The following is a 20,836-nucleotide window of genomic DNA, read 5'->3' on the forward strand; positions in this document are numbered from 1 at the left end:
ATGCATAAATTTATAAATGCAATAAATAAATCATGCATCCTTGAAATTTTAAATTATGCGAAGGAAATTTGTTTAATAAATGAAATCTTTGCTGTATTTCATATAAATTTTTGTTTTGTTCATACATTTGGCCGTTACTTTTCTCGTTTGAATTGATTTGCATTTGTCATTTCAGATCAATTATATTATGCTATGTAGAATGTGTTTTGCTCATTGTTGTACTGTGAAATATAAATGACAACTTTTACGTCATTTTGACTCCGGCGGGGGTTGGCTCATTTGTTGTTCTATCACATCTTCCTTATTATATATCAAGAGTGAATTGTTATAGTACTACTAAAGTAATAAACCACTTCAAGTTTTTTTGACATCATGATATTCTTTTTTTTAATTCTTTGTGTTTTCCCCGAAGTATATCTATAATTGACTCTGAGTACAATATGATAAGAAAATGATACAAAAAAATTAAGTACAAAGTATTGTATTTGAGAACGGAAAACTCCGAAAGGTTTGCCAAATACCGCTAAGGCTTTTTAATGTTATGAAAGTATGACCTTATAAGGTTTGGTCTATTTCAATTTTTATAATTTATTTATGCAAGTTATTCTTTCTAATTATATATATATTGCCTCTGAGCGTTTACAAAAAAATCAATATCAACAATGAAAATAGAAAAGTAATGAGTGGTACAAATTGGTACGACAGTTGAACTAGTTCTTAGTATGGGGAAAACGAAAAATATAATATGAAAGCTTCGGAATTATCCATAATACATGCGTGTATAGACAAGAAGTTCCAGTCTCTGTCAGTGTTAAGTTCAATATGAAAAAATCTATAATTACGATCAAGTATACACATACATATAGTTTTAATCATACGTCAACCGTATGTAAAGACTTAAATAATTGTTAATTTTACAAAAGCTTCAATACAATTCGGTTTTTTAAATTTCCGCATGAGTTGACTGAAATTCTAACCGATTTCTACAATAGTGTGTTGACAAGTATTCTAACTCGGTCATGTTTAATTATTAAATAGTTTATAGATCCAGGATATAGAGAGACGATGGAGGAAAGCGATAATGATTCTGGTAGGTTTCATCTGATTTCATATGTTTACTGTAAATTTTATTAAACTAATTGAAGAGTTCAAATATTTTGGAAGGAAAAGAAACTCAGATTAACGTTAGTTATTCGTTAATGATACCCTTTTGGTAAACAGTTTCTGTTATTTATGTTTAGATATCAAAACACAGAATTATGAATTTCGACATTTCGGTATATTTATAGATTTGCACGACCTTAAATTTCTAACACTGATATGATATTATAGTAAAGTAAACATGCATTTTAATAGTGCAGAGAAAACTATTACTGTTATCTGATAAATAATTTTCTATTAGATGTAGATCAGTATAATCAACGTTAACAAAATCAATAGATAAATAGCTTATTGGCGTATGCGATACTCAAATGTAGAATAAAAAAAAAACCATTAAGTGAAATTCAGACGAAGAGTCAAAATCAAAAGTTCAAATACAATAAACCAATGGAAAATAACTGTCATGTTACTGTCTTGGTACGGACATTTCCTTGTGTAGAAAATGGTACCTTCAATATGATTTGGACAGTGGTATACTATGTGTGTCTTGTTTTGTTATAGATACCTAAACCTTAAATTGTATGACAGTCGCAAAAATTCTACAACTGACAATATGTGAACAAAACAAACAGACATAAGCGTAACAATGAATGTGTCATGTAAATCAGTAAATCAAGGAAAATATACACACATTGTGACTGTCGTATTTGGTACAGCATACAACTTTGTTAAATGACATTTAAGGTTCGCCCCAGTTCCGATAATGGCTTGATTGACCTTTTTATAGTCTAGTACATAAAGTTGTTATTGATCTATCGTTAAAGAACTTAAAGATTTGGTAAAATTAAAAAGTTTAAACCCGCTGCAATTGTTTGCACCTGTCCTAAAACAGATATCTGATGTTCAGTAGTGAACGTTTGTTGATGTGGTTCATAAGTGTTCTAGTTTTTCGTTTTTTATTTATAAGATGCAACCGTTGTTATTTTTCGATTGAATGGTTTGACACTTTATTAGTAAGGGCCCTTAAATTTTTTTTAGCTTGCTGTACAGTGTGAGCCGTGTTAAAGACTATACTTTGACCTGTAATGGTTTATTTTTATAAATTGTGACTTGGATGGATAGTTGTCTCATTGACACTCATACGACATCTTCTTATATCTATTAAACCATTGAATTTATAACTAACGTTAATAATTAATCAGTTAAACCTAAAATGAAGTGAAGAGCGACTGGGAATTAGCTTACAGCATTATATATATATATATCTTTTAAAGTGGCATAAGCTGTCAAATTCGCCTTTCAACGACATACGATAACGTATATCCAAATTACAAAAAGTATAAATGAACAATTAATAATGCATGGACTTGATACTATTTATTAACATTTTCGTTCACACTATTTGTAGAGAAATTTTGTCTAGACTTCATTCAATTAACCATCGAGAGACATCCGAAATCTGTCGACAGTCATATAAACTGATATAAACTTTTTATGTTGACATTTATTTTTCCTTTAATAACTGAATACGCATAATGCATGCGTAACCCATGTTCTCTGAGAGGTTAAATTGTACATCACACGAATTTGGATTCAATGAGGTGGAATCATTCACATGCAAGTGACTGATTCATCAGCGATGTATCTTAGCTATTTTTGACAAAATTTAACAAAATAGGCTGCTAAAAGCGAATTGTTATTTTAGGAATTTGTTTTAGTTATGATCGAACAAAAAGACACAAATTGTTTTTAATATCTCGTAGCTATTGTCCCTATTAAAATATCAATACGAACTAGTATGAATAAACATCACGAAATATTTGCTGCTCTTCTCGCTAACAGTAATTTGAAATCATAACAAGTTATGAACATTTCAGTATTACTTAAAAATGATGTTAATTTTACAAGAGATACAGATACCTAATTCATTATGCAAACTTTTTTTACACATGCACATTTCAATGGCGCTCAATAATCATTAAAAAGAGACAAGAAAATACAAACATGATTATATCTATTCCTGAACATTGAAATTACTTTAAGTTAGGTAAGGTGATTAATTCGTTTTCATTCACAATTTATTTTCTCTTTGTTTCAGAACTACTCAAAAGCAAGAAGCGTAGTATGAGTCCAATTGAAAAGGACAAAGATTATAAAAAAGGTGCTGTGAATAACATTTTTCATAATTTATGTTTCACAAATATCATTTGAAAATAAAATGTCGGTATAAAATAAGAAAGACAGTAGGTCATCGATATTTCAATCTTTCAAAACTGAAAAGTTGAATGAGTATTTTTTGTATTTGTTTTTATGAGTTGTATGCTTACTTTAGGTATGAAAAGGTTAAACATTCACTCATCTTTATAAATGCTATTTGTTTTTCTTTAGTATGCAACGATACAGAACCGCAATGTTCTAATTCAATGGAGGAGTCGACATTTAAATCACCAAAGGTTACTGAAGGTATTTAATGTTTTACGAATTTAACAGTAATAGTTGTCACATTGACTTCAAATATTAACGATTAACATAATTGAATTGTGAATGCTTTTTGCAAACAGTTTATTTTTTTTTAAATTATCAACCAGATTTAATTTTGAAAGACACCTTCTACAAAAGTTTTAAACTATATTGTTTTAAATAAAAAGAAAAACTAAACAACATAAACTAAAAGAACTAGCCAAGAAATTTGTTTTTGTCCCGGCCGATAAAGCTGCTAATAATATTATTATTGTTTGACGTAAATTTTACATTGAGGTTCTGAAAAAAGAAATCACCAATTCACCAACATTCCAACTGACTCCATTTTCAGAAAACGACATCTGTAACAAACATAAACTTTTAGCTACCGCTTTACAAGCAGAGCCAAATACAATGAAAGTCCCAACTATGTACTGGCTTCCGAAGCTACACAAAACACCTTACAAATTTAGATGTATTTCGTCTTCAAGCCATTGTTCCACTACTAAATTGTCTATTCTTCTTACCAGCACACTTGGTACAATTAAAAACCTGATAATAAATTGTTCAAATAAGGCCTTCGAAAATAGTGGAATGAATTACTTTTGGAGTGTCAAGAACTCGTTGGAAGTACTTGATAAATTGCATGCTTATATTGGTGATTTTAAATCTGTTCAAAGTTTAGATTTTTCTTCCCTGTATACCACATTGCCTTACATTCTCATTAAGAAAAAATTCACACACCTAATTAAATGGGCATTTAAAAAGCCAGAATGTGAATATATATGTTCAAACTCTTTTAGATCATTTTTTAGTAGCAATAAACAAAAAAACTATGTCAATTGGACATGCTTTGATACTATATATGCCCTTGAATTTTTACTAGATAACATTTTTGTTCGCTTTGGGGATTCCGTATATCGTCAGATTATCGGAATTCCAATGGGGACTAACTGTGCACCACTTATTGCGGACCTGTTTTTGTATTGCTATGAGTTACAATTTATGACCAAAATAAGCAAAGACTCATCGAAACAACATCTGATAAACAAATTTAATAATACTTTTAGATATTTGGATGATATTTTGGCTCTCAATAATTACGACTTCAGTATGTATATTAAAGAAATTTATCCCGTTGAACTTACTTAATATAAAGCTAATACTAACAATGACCACTACACTTTCCTTGATCTTGATATCTATATCACTAACGGAAAGCTGAATACTAAAATTTATGATAAAAGAGATGATTTTTCATTTCCTATCGTTAATTATCCATTTTTAGATGGTGACGTTCCCTTGTCACCATCTTACGGTGTTTATATATCTCAACTTGTACGATTCGCTCGTGTATGTAACAATGTTTTAGATTTTAACGAGAGAAATTTATGTATTACTGAAAAATTATTACACCAGGGTTTTCGATATCACAAACTAGTCAAAACATTTACTAAATTTTATCATCGGTATAAGGACATCATTCGTAAATATAGCTCAACATGCAGACTTCTTATACGTTCAGGTATTTCACATCCAATTTTTTATGGAAACATTCTTTATAAAGCACAAAGGTGACAGTATTCACCTCAAAAACTAACAAACCCTTTGAATAGACTTATTAAGAAGGGATATAGTTACGATACTGTTGTCAGGTAATTAAAGATTGCATATTTTGGCGTTAATATTGATTCACTTATAGGGTCTTTGCATCGGAACTAAACACATTTATTCAAAAACCAGTTGTTGGCATGACACGGGTTATGTTCTTCTCATATATGTTATGATGGTATGATACTAAACCCCTAACGGGAAGGACTGTGCCTGATGTTCATATGATGAAATCATAATCTTTCAGTCAGTTTAATTGAAGTCTGGAGCTGGCATGTCAGTTAACTGCTAGTAGTCTGTTGTTATTTATGTATTATTGTCATTTTGTTTATTTTCTTTGGTTACATCTTCTGACATCAGACTCGGACTTCTCTTGAACTGAATTTTAATGTGCGTATTGTTATGCGTTTACTTTTCTACATTGGTTAGAGGTATAGGGGAGGGTTGAGATGTTTAACCCCGCCGCATTTTTGCGCCTGTCCCAAGTCAGGAGCCTCTGGCCTTTGTTAGTCTTGTATTATTTTAATTTTAGTTTCTTGTGTACAATTTGGAAATTAGTATGGCGTTCATTATCACTGAACTAGTATATATTTGTTTAGGGGCCAGTTGAAGGACGCCTCCGGGTGCGGGAATTTCTCGCTACATTGAAGACATGTTGGTGACCTTCTGCTGTGGTTTTTTCTATGGTCGGGTTGTTGTCTCTTTGGCATATTCCCCATTTCCATTCTCAATTTTAAGAATTCATTGCATTTTAAAAATTTGTTCGTAAAGCACTAGTATTCGAATTTCAGAATTTGTATTCAATTTTTTCATTGAATAATACTCTCATAGATAAGAGATAAAAGGTACTGAGATACTAATTGAAATTAAGACAACAGAAGTCCGCCGATGTATATGAACTCATTCAAGACAACCAAAATCAAAATAAAAAGAAAACGTGGATGAAGAAATCGCTCACACTCCAATAATGAGCGAGACCGGTTCGCCGACAGGTAAAGCGCGTCGTCGGCCATACATGAATCAGCTGCCATGCCAAAAAGTAAAATCACATAAATACTGAACTCCGAGGAAAATTCAAAACGAAAAGTCCCTCATTAAAAGGCAAACCACATTCAGTAAAATATATCAATTATATTCTGGTAGATTATGATCTTAGACTCCATATTGCTAGTGAGTTGAGACAGAGAAACATTGTATTAGAAAACAAATTTAGGATGGTGATTGTAAATATTATGTATTGGCGATTATGGCTGTTCTTCCACGTAACCGTATAGGGGCAGTGGATGTGGCAGGAACACACTCTTGCGTAATTTGTACATGCAAAAGAGTGTAATCTATGATTTTAATAGTTACATAGTTTATTTCAAACCAAAAGCAATACAGCTTATAGGTATATCATAAATATGTATATTTATATCAGAACAGAACATGTTATATACAATTGGAGGCAAGACTACATATTATAAATCATTCAGAAGATTGTCATGGTGTAGTTATGTTAACATAATGCAGTGCTGATTATGTGTTAAAAAAAAAAACAATCCAGCAAACTCAACACATATGTTGTCAATCAAATTTCCAGAATGTGGATGATATCATCCTCTGTATATATTATGTTGTTGGAAATATTTTTTTTCACAAAGTATCTATAACCTCAAACAATGAAATTGTATCTTTAATTCCCATTTTTATAGAAAAGGCATTGTTAAATGAAAATATGTAGTCAATCTCTTTTTAGCTAGAGTAAATACAGTGTAATAGTTCTAAAATTTTAGGTTTTCTCCATTCACAGTTTGGTTAGTCTCTGGATAATTCCGAGTATAGTTTCGTCACTATTTTCAAATACCGTTACAATTCCAGATCCAGATAGGAAGGACGTTTGGTCAGCGCTTGTGCTAAATTTCTTGTGTCTTTTTTAGGTTTCATTATGGTTAAGAACTTATGATTTACCCTTTACCATAGATCTACTTATTTATATTTATTCATAATAATACATGCATAATAAATGTTTAGAGTTCATACAAGCCAGACAAAGTATACAAGGAAAGAGCAGTTCATCGGGAACTGGGGAGGGATGTAAAGACAGACGCAGTTCAGATGATACTAGCAGTAAGTTATATAACAAAATATTGTATAATGCGTTTTTGATAATATCATTTAATCCGTTTTGGCGATGCAATGCCATAAGAAGTAGGTATTCGGAATCAATAAAGGCAACAGTAGTGTACCGATGTTCGAAAGTCATAAATCGATTGAGAAAAAGCAAATAGCTTAAAAAACTAAAACCGAGGGAAACTCATCACTTATAAGAGGAAAACAACGAAACAACAGAAACACTGAAGTGCAACAAAAAACAAAAGACAATACAACACAAACGAACTATAAGATTACACTTGCCAAAACGCAAAGATTGGATAATGCAAAGTTTGTACGAAATAAATGCAACTTACAAATCACTGAAAAACAAACCAAATGAGTATGCCCACATTTTCCCCATAAGTTTTAAACAATATTGTTATTTCTCTTAAAAAGTTCAATGACTGTTTCATGTAATATTTTAAAATGCTTTGTTATTCTTCGATTGTGTAATGATGTCAGCATTTTGTTAGTTTCTGTTAAATGTAATCACGACTTTTATAGATACCTTATGATTAAGTGATTGCCTTTTCTATAGATAAAAGTGTTATTTTGTAGAATGTATGTGCCCTCTAGATGTGTTTTGTTACTGTCCTTATTGGTTTGCTCTGTCATTAACTCTTAGATAACATTTATTATTCATGTGCATTTCTATAAGATCTTGTTCACATATGTGAACTGATCTTCAAAGTGTTGGTTTTTTTTACAGTTGAAATCAAGACTTAAATATAAATAACACTTTAATAAACGCTTTTCACAATTTACTATCATCATGAACGCTTAAACTAAATCATTTTAACCCAATGATGTATAACAACCTAACACAAAAAGAGTTATGGACAACATGGACATATAAATTTCGCCACATTTACGTCGCGTCGTAACTACAATCCCCTTCCCTTTCATGATTGTGACTTACCGACTATTTACCGGATTTGTTATAACATAAGCAACATGAAGGGTGCCACATGTGGAGCTTACCCTTCCGGAGCACCTGAGATCACTCCTAGTTTTCAGTGGGGTTCGTGTTGCTTATTCTTTAGTTTTTTATGTTGTGTCATGTGTTCTATTGTTTGTCTGTTTGTCTTCTTTCATTTTTAGACAGGCGTTGTCATTTTATTTTCGATTTATGAGTTTGACTGTCCCTCTGGTATCTTTCGTCTCTCTTTTATCTTAGGTCGAGTTTACCTTAAGGAGATGGAACCTTAGTTTATTCGAGAATATCATTCTGAGAATTAAAGAACAATGTGTTAAAAATCTTCGCAGTGCAGACGCACTAGCTACTAACTTCTACCTCGCGTACTAATATTGCACCAACAGTTAAATGATATAAAAATGCATTTAATATTTCCAGCAGGTAAATCAAAACGTCGTCAACATACGTGGAGTACATCTAGCACTGATCTGTCGTCATCAAGGGAAGAGGTTCCTTTGGAAACAGGTAGGACAAACAAAAGTAACATAGCAATACGGTATTCTTATTAACCAATCCTATCTATATGTAGCTATACATAAATAACTGAATCAGCATAACTAAATTTCTAAAACTAAAGGTACTGTGAAAAGCTCACAAAATAATATCACTTGAAAAGTTTATAATTTGATAAGGGAAATACACAAAGTGAAAGTTTCGACTATATAAGACTCATAACAGTTTTTGATTAACACTTTTAATTCCTACAATTCTCAAATTTGTCAATTTGCTTCATTAATGAAGAGGTTTTTGGGTTCCTATCAATCATTGTCTTAAGTTTCTTTTTTTCTCTTAAGTTATTTTTTGTAATTTTGGTTTGCCTTTTCGTATGATATTGTTTGTTTTTATAGTGGGCTTATGATTTTTGAATGTCTTATTTGTTTCTCAACTCTTTAAAAAATATATTTCAGCATCGATGGAGAGTAACATGACTAATGACCGTCCAATGACTGGCGGTATATCATCTGTGCTAGGTGATGGCTGTACTTCGGGAAGTAGGTATAGCATAATGGAAGGGTTGTATTTTTCATAGACGTAAATAATCAAATATCTAATTGTTTCAGCTACGATTTTGTTTTGTAACGAATATTTGTGTTTTTGTACACTATGACATTCATTCCTGTAACTAGACAAAATTAATTTGCTATTTTTCATCAGAATTGGAATTAAAAATCATCAGCAAGATAATATAGAATAGAATAGAATATTTTCATTTCCCAAATTACAGGGCCCATAAAGGGCATCAAATCAGATACAATTGATTTACATAATTGGTAACATCAACAAAAATAGTCACATGTAAATATATATTTAGTATATTTAATATATATAGGTACTTTGACTTATAAAAGTTTACTTTTACAAATTATGACTTGGATGGAGAGTTGTCTCATTGGCACTTATATCACATCTTCTTATATATAAATAATGTAAATAGAATATATAAACTTAATACAATTTGCATCACTTTTTTTCAGTTATACATTTAATATTGTTTGAATAGAATGGTCATTTTGTTCAATATGATATATGTTATGCCTTAATTTACTTTCTTGTGCAATTTATACCACCTCTCCATCAATCATGATATCTTTTATTAGATAGTAGTATATAGTATATATATTATTTCTTGTATAGGTTCAGTTTTAAACCTTAAAGGAGAAACGTTTATTTTTGGAGACCAGAAAACAATAAAAATAGCCAGTATAACTTACAACATACGACGAACTGAAGAGGAAGAAAATATACAACGTGAGCATGAGTTAACAACTATTTTATTTGTAATTACAAAACCAGCAACGGTCTACCTCACAAGATTCACATTATTTGCTTTATTTTGTTATAATATATAAACGAGTTGGCTATTAGTTTTCAAAACAAGACAATTAACTTGACTCACTTGGGAAAAGTTGCTTGTTATTTATCATAAAGTCTTTATCGTCACGCGATTTATTCCTAACTCATGATGGTGAAACCACAAAGATGCAAAATCACTTGCATGTTTATTCAAGCCAGATTTAAAATATATTCAGAGATCACAATAAACATACTAGTACCTGCATTACATTCTCTATCACACGAATTTTTAAAAAGCAAGAACAAACATGATCACAAACACATTATAGCTGTAAAGAGTTATTGTAAAGTTCCTGTTTAATTTCAACAGGAAGGAAATATATAACCAAACTTGATAATAATCTGTAGGCAATATGGAAATAGTTCTGTTCGTTGAGTTTATTAAATTTTGTATAGCGAATGTGTCTTGCAGGGAATATTAGAATGAAACGTATGCAGCTAATTCTAACCATAGTGTAATGGTAATACCAAAAACCCTCATTAGGTACATTCGAGATCTTAATATACATAAAACATTCAAGAGCATTTAAACAAAACCGGCACGAGGTACGATTTTGCTAGGGGAAGTGAAAACCTTATTTTGATCACAATACAAAATATTATTGATAAACTGAAAATTAAACATTGAATTTTGCATGCTACACTATGAATAGATGAATTTAGATATACAAAAAAACTTTTAAAAAATCTTATATTTCTGCTTTTGTAAACACAGAAAACCACATTACAGTTAATGTTCTAGACATTTTAGTCTCTTTATTCGACTCTATTATTCGATCAAATACTTTTGTAGGGGAAGAGTACTTTCTGAAGCAGTTCAACGCAGTAGAAGATTTATTTGTGGAAACTAGAGGTTATATTGATGCAGAGGAAAAACTCAATAAAAAACATCACGTGTTGATAACAGGTTCATCAGGTGAAGGGAAGTCGTTTATAGCAATGAAGCTTGCGAATCAAAAGATGTCTGAAGGGTACAGTTTAAGGGAAGTTGACAACATTACACAGTGGAGAGAACAGGTTCAGTGGAGAAAGAAACAGGTTGTTTTGATCGATGATTTATTCGGGTTCACCTACTGTTCAGACAGAGATGATGATAATCAAAGACTAATTACTAGTATTGGTATAATCTTCGATGATGAAATAAAAAATGAAGATTGTTTGTTCGTTATAATGACATGCAGAAAAAGCGTTCTGTCCAGAATCATGGAATATCTCAAGTCAAATCAGGTACTTGATAAAACCAACATTGTCGACCTGTCGGATGTCGGGTTATTACCATCAGAACGTACTGAAATTCTCGACACTCATCTATCAAAATATAGAGCACACAAAACAATTTCAGCTGTAGAGAAGCAGAAAATAATAAATAGCAACTGTCCAATTGGCTATCCGAATTGTGTCCATATGTTTACAAAGAACGATAAGCTTTTTGATAAAGGTACTGAATTCTTTACATCTCCCGTTGAATATGTAAGAAAAGAGATACATCGTTTACATAAGGCTGATGCTGATGTATATGCTCTCCTAGTGTTCTTATTAATAAGGGATGGAGAAATCAAAGAGAGTACGCTTAACCGACTTTGTAGCGAAAGTGATGAATTTTATTTACTTCAGAACATCGTTCATTTCCCAACTGTAAGACAGTTCACCACGCGCCTAAAATCAGCATTGAAAAGGGTTGATGATGCATTTATTTCCCAAGAAAGCATGACTATACAATTTACACACTCTTGTGTGTTAGAGGCCGTTTGTTTTTCTTTCAGTGAAACATTAGAACACGAGGCAATAAAATGGCTTCCATTTCAATTCATTGTTAAGCGTGTCCGAACTACTGATTTTAAGAAATCAATTGATGATGAAGTTGTAACGATACGAGAGGCCGAGTACGAAAATCTTTCAGCAAGATTTATCGAAGAAATTAAACGTGGAAACATCATTGAAGTCTGTAAACATCAAGCGTTTACAGTTCCACGGTTTGTGAATAGCTTTATTGTTCTGTTGGAAAGTTTAAGAAGAGATGATATAAACAGGCTTCGTTTTATTTTACAAGTCACTGAACAGGAAAATCATCAATTGGCATTGTTCAATGGATCTTTGTTATACTGGGCTTCTTCTCTCAATGCTTTACAACTTTGTTTATTGTTGCTTAGTCGCAAGTTCTATGACTGTGTTGAGGACAAATTTTGGGTTCGTATACAAGCATCAGCTGCATTTGTACCAGCCTGCTGGTATGGATTCCCGACTCACATTTTAAAGGATTTAGTTAATTTGATGGCAGACGTTAATAGTTCAATACATGAAAATAGAGTATCGCAAACTCATTTCTGTGACTGGTGTACGGTTCATGACAAAGAAGGAATGTCTGCTATACAAGCAACGGTCTTCGGTGAGAACCTACGTAAACATGAAACATTGTTGTTTTTGCTTGATAACAAAGCTAAATTTAAAGCTAATTCAAATCACAGACCATTGGTGAGAGCAGTAAAAAATTTCGTGAACGATATGGAAAACTGTTCGTCGAATTCAGATAGTTCTTTGAAAACTATATCAACTTTACTTGATGGAGGAATAGACATCAACTGGAAAGATGCACATGACAGAACAGCAATTTGGTACTCTGTTGTTTATGACAATATTAATATTGCAAAATTATTAATATCAAAAGCTCACAATATTACAACCCAGTCGTTACTGCCGTTTTCAAAAAGTATAAGTATGGTTAATTTTTTGGAAGATCGAAATATCGATACAGATTTTATGCAAACAGACGGACATGGTAAAACATTGTTGCATAGAGTGCAACATGAAAGTTTAATTCAGTATTTCATAAATAAAGGTTGTTCAATTGAGCAAAGAGATAAAGACGGACGAACTCCAATTTTTTATTCTAATAGTGTGGCCATATGCAAGAAAATGTTAGAAATGGGCGATTCAATAAGACTTCAAGATTTTGATGGCAAGACAGTCCTTCATTTCATTAAAAACATCGAAATTATAGAATACATTCTGCAGAGCTTTCCCGAGAAAGATGTACAGAGAGTATTAAACACAACTGACAAATGCAATCGAACCCCAATTTTTACTGCAACATCACTTGAAGTTATTCATTTGTTTGTAAAGTATAAAGCAAGCGTAAATTATCAAGTAAAGGAACACAGTATTAGTGAACAAGGTTACATGGTACCAGACGATCAACCAGGATCGAAAATATATGTCATACCAAGAGATTCAAAACCGTTTAAGGCTTCTTCAATTTACTGTGCCAACTATTTGAAGAGTCTTCCAAATATTAGCCCGAATTTACAAGACGATGACGTTGAAGAAATGGAATTTTTAACGAGTACATTATGTCCGACAATGTCATCGGAATCTTCCGAAACGAATGTCAGTACACAAGTTACTCGGGAAAGCACGGAATATGGCATAGAGTCGAGTGAAGAAGACACACGAAGGGAGCGATACACAATTGGTATGAAACTTGCTTTAAATGGGAAAATAACTAAGACACTTGTTCAGGATTTAATTGACAGAGGGGCCGATTTTAGCCTCACAGATGACGAACAAAACACATTTTTTCATTACATGGTTTCCCCAGATCATAAAATTACTGACACACCAGAATTAGTGAATATGGTATTAAATTCAATGACACCACAACAACAAAAGCGTATCATAAATCACCATAATTCTTCTGGAAACACAGTACTGCATTTAGCTTGTTCTTGCACAGATGTTAATAAACTTCTCCATTCAAAAAGACATTCCCTTGTCAGTATCTTGTTAAATGCTGGTGCCGTGACTAATACAGCAAATCATAATGGCGAAACGCCCTTACATTGTCTATTCAAATGTACATGCTCAGAAAAATTTGAAATCGGTAAACTGCTAAAGCAGAACACACAATTAGATCTCCAAGTATTCACTGAGAACCGATCAAAAGAAATTCCACTTCAAAGACTATGCTGTATACAGGACCAATCAAATCGTTTCACTAAAGATGCTCAAAACGTAATTAAACTATTGTACAATGTAGACTTTTTTAAAGACTTCTTCCTTAAACATATAGAATATTTTTTGACGAACTCTAACGTTTTGATAATTGAAACTGTATATCAGTGTTGTCAAGAACTATCGCAAAGCGAAAAGGATTCGCTTGTCGATTTGTGTTCAAGCGATTCACACAAATTTAATGTAAGAACATGGATAATATTGTCACTGATTAAAACAACAAACAAGAAAGATCTGCTAGCAAAGATGAACCTTCAAGATGACGATAAACATATCGTACTAACACATTGTATTTCAAAAATACAAGAAAAACACAGACGACTTTCAGTATTGAATTTATTACTTACCAATATACAAGACATCAATGAAAAAGATAGTGAAGACAGACCACTGCTCATCAATGCACTAATTGCATGCCGATACCACAGAAACGATATGTATAGAGTAATTAAACTCTTTTTGAAATTTGGTGCTGATCCAAATATTAAAGATAATGATGGATTATCTCCCTTTCACTACTGCATTATGTCAAGTTCGGGTGACGACTATGTTTTGAAGTGTATCAAACTTCTACAGGACAATAAAGCTAATTTAGAAGTAGGCCATCCATTGATTTTAGCTGTACAGGTAAACAGGTTACGAACAAGAACCATAAAATTTCTTCCGAGTATTGTTTCGCCTGATGAAAAAGATGAAACGGGAAATGCCATACATCATTTAGTTGTGTCATATTCCAAATACGGACACAGTTTTCAAGTATCAACAACAACCTTAACAGCGCTTGTTGAACGGGGAGTTGATATTAATATGTACAACGATGATGGCGAAACACCTTTACATGTTGCTATGCGATTACAGGTCCAACCCCACGTTGTTATAGAAATGCTCAGAAACGGCGCTGACGTAAATAGAGAAAAACGAGAAACAGACATTTCAGTAGGATCAGAACCAATGGAAATAAGCGATTCTGTACAGGAAGAAGAAATGTTCAATGATCAAAACGGAAAATCATCCTTTCAGTACATGCTGGTATATTATAAACTTAACAGTCTTTCGGTTGTGCGTGAAATGTTAAAATACGGTGCAGATCCATTCCAAAAAGATACACAAGGACGAAATTCATTTCATATAATCTCTACTATGATCGCATCAGATTCGTTTAAAGTTCTGCTTTTACTTCTAAGTCATTTTGAAAATTCCGAGGTTGATAAATGTATACCAGATAAATTAGGAAATACACCATTGCATTATGCGTGTTCCATTGGAGATATCGACGATGGATATTGTTCATCCTTGCGCGCTGCTGTTATCCGTATTCTGATAGCGAAAGGTTGGGACATTAATATGAGTAACAGTCTTGGCCAAACTCCGTTTCATCTACTGGTTCATCAATACCATCAATTTACTAACAACTTGAAACCCGAAAAAGAAAGATGTTTACACAACATCGTAGCCATTATGAGTATTTTTCTTGCAAAACACGTTGATCTTTCAACAAAAGATGGAGACGGAAAATGCGTTCTGGATTATATTGATGCTTTGAGAATTAGTGAGTTAAAACATATGGTTAACAATACAAAACGTCCTGAGGAGTTACTGAGATTTCAAGAATATACACTCAGTGACAGTCGTAACTGATGGATTGTATTATCTTAACACCAGTGTCACATTTTATTTTGGAAGCTTGTTATCGTTGTTGAGACTTCCATAATTAAGGAAATGTTTTTCTTAAAAAAAAAAAAAAAAATATTAATGTGATTGTTAACTTTTGCATTGTTTTTTTTAGCCATGGCGTTGTTAGTTTATTTTCGATCTATGAATTTGAATTTCTCTCTGGTTTCGTTCCCCTCCCTTTTTTTATACCAGACCTTTACATAAGTAAGTTCTGTAACAATGATCGAGCTCTTTCTAGAATTTGTATACCTGTAGAATATAAAGGCTAATCAATTGTCAGCTTTAGACACTTTAAACACTCTAACAAGTAAAACTGTATCTTTTCTAACATTAGGAATTGAAATTCAAATAACATTTTGCAATTTTTGAACTTGCTTTAGGTTTATTTGTAAAATTGTTCGATTTCACTCACATATTTTATTTTTATTTTGCTGTTGGTTTATTTCATTTACCTGGTTAGTTAATTTGAATCAGGGATTATCAAACATAAAACAAATCATGTATATATGAAAAAGCAGCATGAACGTGTTATTCAGCTTTAATTTAAGAAATTAATAATATGATATGGAATATGTGAAAATATTGGCTACTTCACAAACAGTCATTTAAATTGAGGGCAGAAGTCTATCATTTTATTTCCATATGTCCTTTTCTTTTAGAATTGTTATTTCTTAACGTAATTATGTTGTTTTGTTTTTGTGTTTTTTTAAGTTTTCTCTCATAAACTAATTATGTCTATATGACAACAAACATATAATTGAAGTATATAGAATTGAATCTTTTGTGCTGTCAATAGAGAGAGAATGATTAACTGGTTTTTGGCTTTCCAATCATCGGGCCTAAAACTTTCTAATATAAGATGATTTTGTTTTGTTATAGGACTCATTTTTTCAGACAATAAAATCTACTCAATTATAGCAGAAAAAAATAATAGAAAGGCAAAAAATGCGAAGCGAGGAAATTATTAAAAAATAAACCGAAAAAGTATACCAATGTTCTATATACTATGTGTAAGCTAATCAAGGTTTGTAACCCCTCGTGTCGTTACTTTTGGGTACTATGCGCTTTTAAACCTTTCAAAAAGCTTTAAAGTTCACAAGAGAAATCATTAACTTATTACATCACAATAGATAAGATATTAAGATATAGTGTTAAATACAATAACAATTAGCGATGTTTGTAGTAATCAATCGGTGCAGGTGTATTTTTGAAAATAAAACAATCATTTTGCTATAAAACCAGGCTGAATCCACCATTTTCTATATTTAAGAATGCATGTACCAAGTCAGGAATATGACAGATGTTGTCCATTCGTTTGATGTGTTTTATCATTTGAATTTGCCATTTGATTAGGGTCTTTCCGTTTTGAATTTTGCTCGAAGTTCAGTATTTTTGTGATTTTACTTTTCACTTTCTGTATTGTTCAAGGTCACTGGCACTGTTTACTGACAATTTAATGTCGAGGTCACTATTCAATAGTGATATGCAACTACTTACTACACACCATAGAGATAAGGAATTGTCTGAACAATTTTTGTCGTTGTTTAGACTATCAAAAATGAGAGTAACAAAAATCTTTTTAGTTTTGGCGGTCTCAGTTTGTCGAATGACTGTTTTTTGTTTTAACATAAACGATGGATTGTCAAAATCACCTCTAGATATGTCCGAGATTGTGGCGAAAATATTGGACGACAACCAATTCTTTAAATCACAGTTTAAAATTATGTCAGACGAAATGGAGCAATATAAATCAAGGATTAACATACTAGAAAATGAACTTGCATTTACTAACCGTGATCTTGAATTAACGAAGCAGAATGCAAAAGATACCAATAATCGAGTAAAATTGTTAGAACGCGAACTTCTGTTAACAAAGGAAATGTCTAAAACAAGTGCTGAAATCCCAACGTTTGATAAAGACGATTTAATGAGTCCTTCCCATTCTAAAAGAATACGTACCAACGTGAAAAATAGAAGTGATGACGGATACGAAAAAGATGCGATGTACCAAGAATTCAATATGCCTGACAATAGTGAAATTTCAAAGGAGGTTAAGCGGATATTGCGTAAGTCCTTGTAATTAATTTCGTGTTATGGAATATTACTTTTGTATATATTGTTAAGACAAATTTTAAGGGATGTTCAGTATATGCATAATGATATATTGATGGGTCACATTATACCTATTATATAGTCTCGAAATTATAGACCTTATATCTTTTCATAAAGGAAAAACTCATCCAAAAAATGTGTTTCACTATTTGGCATATACGATAACATTAAACATTAATTTAGAAATTAACATTTAAAAAAAAGATTATTTTAGAATGCCAAACAGTTTTAATTGAACCTTTACGGACTTATTTTATGTATTCAAATGTATCAGGACTTCCGAATACAATATGTGGATATAAAATTACACTTAATTGAAGACTTCAGTTCTGCCAAACACACCATACCCGAAGAGAACATTTGCCACACATCATTAAGACATATTTTAATAATTTTATTTCAGTTGATCGCGGCTTACCGCCTGTTGTTGCATTTTCTTCCACAATGGACAGCCACAAAGAAAACTTAGGAATTGGACAAACTGTTTTGTTTGAGCACGTTATAACTAATATTGGAGGTGGATTTGACCAAAACACCGGTACTTTTAAAGCGCCAACTGCTGGTGTTTATCATTTTGACGTCATCATAATGAGCCATTACGGAGAGGACATGGAAACCGAAATAGTTAAAAATGGACAAACTCTTGTCAGACTGTACTCCGGTAATGGTGATACTTATGGTGTTGGCATGCAGGCGATAGTAGTCCAGATGAATGCAGGAGATGATGTTTGGATTAGAGTTACTGACTATCCACCTATTAATAACGGGAATGTTCGTGTTTTTGGAAGTCACTGGTCATCATTCTCTGGATTCTTACTTCAATAAATGAACTATAGTGTGTTACTTTACGTGTTTTGATTGAGTTAAGCCTTCCAATTGATATTTTATCGTGTGTTTTTCTATGTTGTGATGTTATGCTATTGTTTCAGAAAAAGGGAGAAGGTTTGGTACCATTAAAACGTTTAATCCGGCTGCAAATGTTTGCACCTGTCCTAAGTCAGGAATCTGATGTACAGTAGTTGTCGTTTGTTTATGTAATTTATACGTGTTTCTCGTTTCACGTTTTTTATATAGATTAGACCGTTGGTTTTCCCGTTTGAATGGTTTTACACTAGTAATTTTGGGGCCCTTTATAGCTTGTTGTTCGGTGTGAGCCAAGGCTCCGTGTTAAAGGCCGTACATTGACCTATAATGGTTTACTTTTATAAATTGTTATTTGGATGGAGAGTTGTCTCATTGGCACTCACACCACATCTTCCTACATCTATATAATGCACAGCTTCAGTTCTTAAAGTCAACATATTGTTGCCCGATGTACCCCATCTTTTACACTTTACTTATTATGTCTGTTTATTTTGTTTACACATGGTTGTCAATATCATGGAATTCTACGCGACTGTCGTGAGAGTGAGAGGTCAGGATAGCTATAAAACCAGGTTTAATCCACTACTGTCGATATATGGACATTACAGTACTAAGTCAAAATAGGAGTTGATATCCATTCGTTTGATGTGTTGAAGCTTTTGATATTGCCATTTGGTAAAGGACTTTCATTTTTATTTTATTTTTTTGGAGTTCTGTATTTTTGCTCATTTACTGTTTATTTGTTAACTTGCATCTGGATTACTAGTACCGTAGTCTTTGAAGTATATAATAAGTGCATAATTTTTTGGTGAAACAACATGCATTAAAACAGTGTTATGACTATCTTTTTTTCCAATGTGTGTGCTTCGTATACATTTAGATGAGTGTGGGTTATATGTTTCTTTTTTTGTGTGTGTCTTGGAACAGTAAAAGTACTGCTACCGATAAGATCCACCGAAGAACAATGATGTAAACAACGACTGTACTAATTCATTGAAGATCATTCAATAAAAAGTAAACCTTTAGAGTATTAGAAGCTATAAGGCGTTTAAATTACAATTTCAAAATTAATTGAACAATTGAAGGTCTTTCCACCAGTAAATATCTATTTTGATATTGAAATATTAAAAATCAGTCTATAATGTCAGTTCCTATGGCTTTATGATGTATAGATATGAATTTTAAGCAAAGGTCATAATCAAGAACATCACATTTACCAATGACCTTGACCTCAATTTCACGGTCACAAACGAAGGATATCAAATCAAAAGACCCTAGGTCTCTAATATGTATGGTTAATAAGTTATATCACTTTACGCATAATTTTGGATATGATAGGGGCTAACACTCCCATTTAATGTCTACGCACCTTTTCAACCAAAATTATTAAGTTACGACATGTCGCAACTAACAATTTAGTAAAAATTAAAAACCAATCGTTCAGAGAACAAATGAAGGTCTTTCCACTAGTAAATATCTATTTTGATATAAAAATATTAAAAATCAGTCTAAATGTCAGTTCCTATGGCGTTATGATGTATAGATATGAATTTTAAGCAAAGGTCATAATCTATAACGTCAAATTTACCTATGACCTCGACCTCAATTTCAAGATCACAAACTAAGGATCTCAAATCAAAAGACCCTTGGTCTCTCATATGTATGGTTAATAAGTTATATCACTTTACGCATACTTTTAGATATGATAGGGGCTAAAACTCCCATTTTTTGTCTACGCACCCTTTCAACCAAAATTATTATGTTACGACATGTCTCAACTAACAATTTAGTAAAGATAATTTGTCGATATCTTATAAGGTTAATGAAAATGAGTGCAAATAAGGCAAAATCTAAATTTAGAATATTACCTTGACCTTTGACCTTGACCTAATTTTCATTTTTTATGGGACCAAGGATCTCAAATCAAAAGACCCTAGGTCTCTATCACTTATGGTTTTCCAGTTTCAAAAAACAAGAAAAACAGTGTTCCGGGAGATAACTCTTATATGCGAAAGTATTCAGTTAAGCAGAGTTGGTTTT

The 20,836-nt window shown here is 32.1% G+C and overlaps 1 long non-coding RNA gene across 1 annotated transcript; it reads left to right on the plus strand.

The window, feature by feature from the left end:
• Positions 1-883: 883 nt before the first annotated feature.
• LOC143056435 (uncharacterized) lies at positions 884-15,895 on the plus strand. The gene is made up of 8 exons (XR_012972339.1): positions 884-1,090; positions 3,200-3,262; positions 3,490-3,564; positions 7,186-7,281; positions 8,663-8,749; positions 9,193-9,276; positions 9,920-10,033; positions 10,932-15,895. It is a non-coding gene; the product is annotated as an uncharacterized LOC143056435 (long non-coding RNA).
• Positions 15,896-20,836: the final 4,941 nt, after the last annotated feature.

Source organism: Mytilus galloprovincialis, chromosome 13 (genome assembly GCF_965363235.1).
Source record: "Mytilus galloprovincialis chromosome 13, xbMytGall1.hap1.1, whole genome shotgun sequence".
In the NCBI taxonomy this organism is placed as follows: domain Eukaryota; kingdom Metazoa; phylum Mollusca; class Bivalvia; order Mytilida; family Mytilidae; genus Mytilus; species Mytilus galloprovincialis.